This window comes from Asparagus officinalis, chromosome 8 (assembly GCF_001876935.1).
Source record: "Asparagus officinalis chromosome 8, Aspof.V1, whole genome shotgun sequence".
Lineage (NCBI taxonomy): Eukaryota > Viridiplantae > Streptophyta > Magnoliopsida > Asparagales > Asparagaceae > Asparagus > Asparagus officinalis.
In genome coordinates, this window is record NC_033801.1 from 105,850,175 (window position 1) to 105,859,192 (window position 9,018).

Here is a 9,018-nt window from a genome sequence, read left to right on the forward strand (position 1 = left end):
GAGGTTAGAGAGATGGTGGAGCCGACGATGGGAGGAAGCACGATGGTGGCGGCAAGGGCTACGACTGAGGATGGAGTCGACGAGGTCGAGGGGAGGCGGAGGTGGCTGAGGTGGCAGGGGTGTTAGAGGTTCCCAGCGAGGTTAGAGAGAAGGTGGAAGAGGAGATAGGAGGAGAAGGAGAAGATCTAAAGAAGAAGAAGAGGGGTAGTTTGGGGTTTTTTTTGGGATTTTTCTCTTAAGAATTGTAATAGGGCTGAATCACATTAACTTTTTATTTTTAGGGCTAATACTAGGGGTGAGCACGGTTCAGTTCGGGTCGGTTTTTACCAAAATTTGAACAACCGAACCGAACCACCTACAATTCAAAACTGAACCGAACCATTACAAATCGGTTCGGTTCGGTTTGTTCGGTTCTAACTTCATCAAGTATAACTTGACTTTAATTTATCTTTTATATATTATTATTACCCTATGCCAGCATGTATTTGTTTTTTTTACTTCACTTCAATTTATTATTCTTGCTCATGTATGTATACTGTTTTTAAGTGAAGTAACTTGTCCTTTTGGATTAAATACTAGACTCTGACGTTGTAATTTTTTTAGTAACGGACTTGCTTTGTCTTTGTGCAGCAAGCTTTGACTTCGGTCTTTGTGGAGACAAAAAAAGGAGCTCACTCATTAGAACATTGGTTATGTATGAATCAATTCCCTGTAACTGCTATTCAAGGTGATCGAACATAGCAGTAAACCCACAAATCAAAGGCACAAATATATTCGGTTGGTTCGGGTCGGGTCAGTTTGAAAAATTATCAACCCGACCCGAACCGCCTGAACATAGCAGTAAACCCACAAATCAAAGGCACAAATATATTCGGTTGGTTCGGGTCGGGTCAGTTTGAAAAATTATCACCCCGACCCGAACCGCCTTACTCATAAAACCGATTTTTTCGGGTCGATTCGGGTCGGTTCGGTCGGTTTTTTCGGTTTGAACCGAACCGTGCTCACCCCTAGTTTTAGGGTCTCCTATATATACCCCCTTATACCCAGCTCTATAACCAACTAAGAGAAAAGTTTTAAAGAGTTTTACAAGTTTGTTTAAGGATTTTACAAGTGTGTTTAAGAGTTTGGTTTGTAAAGAAATTTTCACAAGAGCTTGAGGAGATCATCCTTTGATGTTTGAGCATTCAACTCTTCTCCCTCTCTCTCTCTTGACATCATAGAGAAGTTTTTCTAAACTCATTCTAGCTATTTATTATTTTGATTATAATTCCCATAAGCTAGATTTATATTGAGTTTAGTTTTTTTTATTATACTATTTGTTCACACACAACCTATTGAGCTTATTGTATTTACATACATAGTATAATTTGGGGTTATGGGTTTGTGACTTAGAGAGTGAGCTTTCATTGTGTTCTCATCCATACTAGAGAATAAATTATTGTATTGAGCCTTCGTTGTGTAGATCACTTTGTAATACACTTGTACACCGAGAGGAGTGTGTGGGTAGAGACGGGGTCGTCCCAAGAGGAGTGGCGTCGGTAGTAAAACCTAGGGAGATGTTGTAAATCCGAGCACTTGAGGGAGACACGCGCTAGAGACCAACACTTAGAGGGTGTAGAGTGCGATTGCAAGAGTGTTGATTGTAAAGTTTTCGGTGAGCTAGAAAATCGAGTGTGAGGTGTAAACGTTTTCGGGTGAGCGTCGAAAACCCGGTGTGATAGTGGATTTCTCCTCGGGAGTGAGGAACAATGACGTAGGACAGAAAGTCCGAACTCCGTGATCATATTGCTTGTTTGTGTTTGCTTTGACGCATTCATTTTTGTGTTCCTCTTATATCGCCTATTGCATCTTGTTTATTTCATCCACTATATTGTTTGCCCTTGCTCGGTTTACTTATCATTGCATATATATCTTGTTACATGTCATATTTGATTAGCATAAGACTCTATTCACCCCTCTCTCTCTCTCTCTCTCTAGGGTTCTTTCCTAGTGGCATTAGAGTCTAACACGTGGGTCATCCACAAAATAAGGATAGTAGCTTGCGTGCATTTTAAATAAGCCTTCAATAGCCATTTGGTTGGTTTGATTTATATGGGTTCAAGAAAACTCACACCGACCCGAGCCGAAAGGAATATAAAATCAAAGCAAACTACCACAGTTCGGTTGGCTTGTTCGGTTTAAACCGAAGTTTGCTCAGGCCTGCTATTTGTGACTAAAAATGAATTTTGGTCTTCTGTTTTCATATTGTGCATACCAGTAACATATTTCCTACATCTGCTCCAGCAAAAGATTTGTTAAAAGAACATGACCCGCTAAATTAGATTATCATCCGAAGGATTTGCAAATGACTATCGAAGTCAAATTCAAGCATCACGCATCTCGTTGCAAAAGAGTGAAGAAAAGAATGATGCCAAGTATGCAAAATACATGACTTAAACCTACATAATATACGCAAGTGATACCGCTGAAAGAAAGAGAGAGAAAGTTCTATATTCTCATTGACTATATATGAAGAATAGGATATTAATACCCAATATTTATGCACTTTGCACAATATTAATCCCTACAAAAGTAAAACTCAGATAAAAAATATATATAATAGAGGAAAGTCCTAAACGGACACAAAAAAGATTTTGTGTCTCATTTGGCATCTACCAGTACCCTCTGTATGATTTTATACGGAAGAAGTTCTTTATGATTTTCCAAATAATTTTCCCCAAAATAACAGGGCAATATGTTCTATTTTCCTTTTTAGAAGCCATACTACCAAGTAATAATGCTAGATTGCCAGGCTGCCCAAAGAGAAGCAAACGATCAAGAACTCGAGTGATGACGTGAAGACGCCAATGGCTCATAGCCACACAAAATTATAAATCTCCATAAGCCCACCATATAGCCTGCACACCCTCATCATGGTCCATGCAATTGTCCTTATCAAAACCAAACAAGTTCTTCATTTTCCTATTTTGTTTATGATTAGTCTCAGCACTCAAACATCAGCAATGAGTTGTTTTGTGCAAAAACTATAAAAAAAACCTAAAGATAACGAATAATATATATTAAATTTGATATTTGATGAATGCTCGCTCAAGAACTTCCAACCCTGAAGTTCTGTTGCATCATGTTAATCATCTATGTAAAAATGTTTACATAAACACAATTATGCCGTTGAATTATCTACTAATTGTTCGAAGTGTTTGTATAAAAACTTACGAGTCTGGTTTAACAAAAGAAAAGAGATGAGATGAGATGAGATTCAACTCTGTATCGAAAGACAATTAGATGAGAATTTGGTTAGGTAAAGTATATTAAAACAGAAAAGAAGCATATCCATCTAACTAGAAAGCATCAGCAAGCTTTGAATAATCAAAGTACACATCATGACTCAATTTATTTACACGCAAAAACATTAAAACTTGAAGCACACCATACGGTCCCTCTCGCTTGAAGCATCAGCAAACTTGGGAGTAGGTACATCAATACTTAATTTACACGCTTGATGAATATCAAAGTACTTGATTACACCAGAGGAGCTAGTGGATACAAAAGGATCCAGAATTAACAAAAAGCCACACATTAATAATAAGATTATTGGGTAGGAAATAATCATGGCCTGCTCTTGAATGGGATAGCCCTGATGACTATCACGTGGTACATTGCAGCAAGGGCAGCTCCAATGAACGGCCCCACCCAGAAAATCCACTGCAATATGCGGTAACAAAAAAAATGTATTAATTAGAGCTAACCTTCAGTTAATTAGGATAATTAGTTGATTTAATTGTGAGATAATTAATTACATGGTCATCCCAAGCATGGTCTCTGTTGTAGGTTGCCGAACAAAATAATTTTGCTAATATTCACCTTCAGACAATAGGTAAACAAACAGATAGAATTGAAAATATGATTCTTGACATAAAGGAACCTCTTACTCGCCTAATGGTTATACCACCTTTTTCACCTCAGATTTTCACCAATATCAAATTAGGAAATAATAAACCCTTTAGATATATATATATATATATATATATATATAATTTTGCTAATATTCACCTTCAGACAATAGGTAAACAAACAGATAGAATTGAAAATATGATTCTTGACATAAAGGAACCTCTTACTCGCCTAATGGTTATACCACCTTTTTCACCTCAGATTTTCACCAATATCAAATTAGGAAATAATAAACCCTTTAGACTTGGTGAGCAAATGAGTGATCTTAATGAAGAATTGACTAAGAAATTAAAAGATAAAAGAAAATCACTTGCTATCAATGTCCTATCAGACCTTGAATCTCGGCTCGGTGAGACGTCTAATTATAAGTCAGATCATGATTTAACAAACCTTTAAAGATTCAGAATATAAACAAACATCCTTACTCTTCTAATAATACAAGAAATTACTATAAGAGACACACTCCTGCTGATATACAAGAAATTACTATACAAGTTTCGATAGAAATTCTCTAGTTGAATGGAATCTTGACGATTATATTGAATATCAAATAATACATCTTTTACAAGAAATGCTTATAGATGCCAATGCTTGTAGACAACAAGGTAATCCCGAAAAAGATATTGACAGTGGTTTATGTTCATCCTTTTCCGATCAATTGCAAGGTTGGTGGGATCGGTATCTTACTAAATCATAAAGACATAACATTCTAAATAATTATAAAAAACTTAACTAGGAGAATCAATTCTTAATAAGACAAGACAGGTTACTAATGATGTCGTTTACATCCTGCTTCTTGCCATATATCATCATTTTGTAGGTCTTGTCGACAAGCTTCAAGATAAAGTCAGAGAACAACTTATAAATTTTAGATGTAAAACTCTTACAGACTTTAAATGGTATAAAGATGTTTTTCTGTCAAAAATTTACCAACTGCATGATTGTAATAATCCCATTTGGAAAGAAAAATTCGTTTCTGGCATTCCACCATTATTTGCCGAAAAGGTTAGAGAATCTCCTAAAGAACAATGTAATGGTCGCATTCTCTATGATCAAATCTCATTTGGAGAATTAGTCCAAAAGATCAACACTGTTGGTTTAAAACTTTGCAATGATGTTAAAATCAAAAACCAACTAAAAAAATCAAAACCACTTAGGTAAAAGAGAATTAGGAGATTTTTGCTATCAGTATGGTTTTCAAATGGAAAATTCAAGAATAAAAAATAATCCAAAAAATTACTGAAGAACACAAAATCCTAGAAACAATAAAATAAAAAGAAAACCTCCTAAAAAGAACTTTAGAAAAAATGCAGCAAAAACTCCTACGTGTTATAAATGTAAAAAAGAAAGGATATTATGCTAACAAATATTTTCAAAATGACATAAAAAAAAGAAGGTTAATGAGTTAATATTAAAATCCAATAACTTTACTACGAAAGAAATTGAAAAACTTATTAATGCTCTAGATCTTAATTCTTCATCTAGTGATGAGTGTGATAATCTCTACACTTCTGATAAAGAAGATAGTTTTGATTCGTCTACAACATCTTCTAATAGTTCTTTTGAATTAAACACCCTTGATGAACATGAACAATTCATTCTTGAGACCAATAATACTATTATTGATCCTCAACAAAAAGGATTACAGTTAAAAAATATATCGAGATGACTAAAAAGAAAAGAAATGACTCTTCTACTTTAACATTTCAGACTAATAAAAAGGCTTCTATCGAAGATCTTAAAAGAGAACAAAGAGAAGTCAAATTTCAGCTTAAAAATCTTAAGCAAGAAATAAACATCTTAAAATCCCAGCCAAACAACATAGAATATTCTAATAGAATTAATACAATAGAAAAATACATTAAACAAAAGTGGAAATGTGAAATTATTCTCAAAATTCATTCTAGTTTTACTGTCAAAGATACTGCTTTAATAGATACTGGAGCAAATCTAAACTGTATTAGGGAAGGCATTGTTCCTTCTTAATACTTTGAAAAAACAACCTATGGAGTTAGTTCTTCAAGTGGTCAAAGTCTTAGCATTGAATATAAATTTTCTGATGTTCATGTTTGCAACCAAGGCTTATGTTTAAAAACATCATTTCTTTTGGTTAAAGATTTAAAACAATGTATTATTCTTGGTACCCCTTTCATTAATTTACTTAAACCTTTTTTCTGTAGATGATGAGGGACTCCATTTTTATAATAATGAGTTTAAGTATACCATTAAGTTTAACAACGCCCCTAAAGAAGCTTATCTTAATCAATTGATCTCTTCCTTATCTCATAAAGAAAAGTTCCTTCAAGATATTTCTGATGAAATCAAAATGGAAAAAATTGAAAGACAAATTAATAAAAACTAATTTACTAAAAGATTAAAACTATTTCATAAAAAACTTAAAAATGAAGTTTGTTCTGAGCTTCCTCATGCTTTTTTGTTTAGAAAAAAACATGTTGTTAACCTTCCTTATGAAAAGAATTTTTTTTGAAAATAAAATTCCTACCAAAGCTCACCCAAAACAAATGAGTCAACGACTTTTAGAAATATGTAAGCAAGAAATTTTCGATCTACAAAATAAAAGTTTGATCAGGCCCAGCTCTTCTCCTTGGAGTTGTGCAGCTTTTTATGTTGAAAATGTTGTCGAACTTGAAAGAGGCGATCCTAGATTAGTTATCAACTACAAACCTCTTAATAAAGTTTTACAATGGATTCGATATCCTATACCAAACAAGTAAGATTTAATCAAGCGATTACAATGAGCAAAATTATTTATTCCTACTTTATGAGTATAAACTAAGTTATAAGTGAGTTGGTGGAGATTTGTGTCTACTTTATGAGGATGGTGGGGATTGTCCCACATAAGCGACAAGGAGGAAAATCTCATCCTATGACAATGATACCCATTAATCATATATATATGGGAAAAATGAATCTAAGGTGACACCCTAGGCTCCCACCTAAGGACGCGGCCTAGAATCACATCATTTCCTAATTTTTTTTTTACGATCCGCTCCGTTAAAGTTGATCTACACGTTCTTAAACCCAAACACACCAATTTTGGGGTGAACCCGTCGTGTTTTGACCCTTTATCCACTCGCTATAATTTTAACGGTTTCGAATGAATAGAACTTTTTGCACGGCTCAACGAATGGTCAAAACACAACGGGTTCACCCTAAAATTAGTGTGTTTGGGTTTAAGAACATGTAGATCAAGTTCAACGGAGCCGATCGAAAAAAAAATTAGGAAATGATGTGATTATAGGTCGCATCCTTAGGTGGGAGCCTAGGGTATATATATATATATACTCAATATTCAATTCAAGGAAAATTGCTCAAGACTCTCTCTCTCTTTCTCTCATACTTTAACCTGCATTAAATTCTCAAACTAAAAAATTAACAATTCACGATATATGTACCTAGATACAACCTAGTTATCTTTGTCTCATCAAAATATCAAAATGTGAAGGTAAGTTGGGTCTCTATGAACCTCCGACATCGTAGAGTTATATTATATAAACTACACATCATTAACTTAATGACGTATAAACAATTGCTATTGGTTGCTAGTTAAAAAATGTAAAGTAATCCTAGACTCTCCATGTAGTCCTAAAGAGAACAATTCATCATATAGAATCCTAGCTGGGGCCATTAATAGAGGCAATAGTCCGTACAAGCCGCAATAATGGGGCCCATACACCATTCTTCGTCGATTTTTTTGAGCAAATAAACAAGGGAATCATTGGCGGGGTCACGTGATTGACTAATGAGATGCCAGCTAAGCACACCCCTAGCAAATGCCAAAAAGAAGTAAAGTGCACCGAAGAGTAAAATAGAGATTTTAATTTAATAGGCTGCAGAATACAATAATTGGTTTTCTTTTAATTTTTTATTTCGCATTTATTTTAAAGTTTACGTGTATTGTTTTTTTCACTTGTTTGATTGATTAATACCATATATTTATACTAATAATTTAGTTATTTATATTGATTTTACTGTTTATGTTGATGTTCTTTATTATTGTTAATATGATGGATATTAAATCACATCATATATGGGGTCTTCACTCTCATTGGTAGGAAGGCGTATTCGAACTTAAACTATTCTAATCTACCAAATAATTTTATCTAAAAAATATTTTATTTATAATCTCAAAATAAAAAAATTAACATAATAGTGGAAATGATTAAGATCTATTCAAAAAGAGCTATAGAAAATTGACGTGACGACTTTTGAATTTTTTATTAATAATGCATAGAATTGTGTAGAAAAGAGAAAATAAAGATATAAAATAAAATCAAAAAATTTTATTCATCACTAAATAAGTAAAATAACATACATATTAATAAATAAATTGAAAACTATAGCGAAATAATACTTATACCAAAGTTGATCATCCTTCACTTCAATGTGAATATGAAAAATTCTATTTTCAAATTTGTAACTTAGTTTAAGTAATTTTTTAATAAAACACTTTGTATCAATTTTCTTGAGACTACACTATTACAATTTCTATTTCTTATTTCACGTATATTATCCACGTGCAATTTAACTAGATAAAAGGACAAAAGACAAAAAAAATCATAATTATTTAAAAAACAAGATTAAAATTTTTAATAATTTAGGATAAATCAATAAACGGTACACAGGATCCAGTGTGTACGTGACTTTAACCAGATCACTCTTTTTGGACCATTCATAAATACACCCCGCCTTTTCTCCCTTTCACCACTCCGTTTCCATCCCCAATTTTTTAGTGTCCTTTTATAGAACAAAGAGAGCGTGCATGTACTAAAAAAGTGTTCCGTTATATCCACGTGTCACCTGGTCAACCGTCCATTAATTGAACCCGGCTTTCAGACAAACGTGAATCTAGCCGTCCATTCCACACTGAACGGAATATAAATCCCCGTTGCCGGAAATGGTTCCGTTCCGCCCTATTTCTCAAGTCAAAATCGGACTTCTCTTCTTCAATCAACAAGAATCAAGAATCTCTTCTTCTTGAATCAAAAATGGACGGCCCAGGAGGCTCCACGTCACCTAAAGCTACGGAGGCGGAGCACGACACCA

General features: G+C 33.9%; 1 long non-coding RNA gene across 1 annotated transcript; it reads right to left on the minus strand.

Annotated features, from left to right (window-relative positions):
* LOC109820343 lies at positions 3,309-3,829 on the minus strand. Its single transcript, XR_002241817.1, has 2 exons — positions 3,798-3,829; positions 3,309-3,702 (listed from the first exon to the last, which is right to left on the minus strand). It is a non-coding gene; the product is annotated as an uncharacterized LOC109820343 (long non-coding RNA).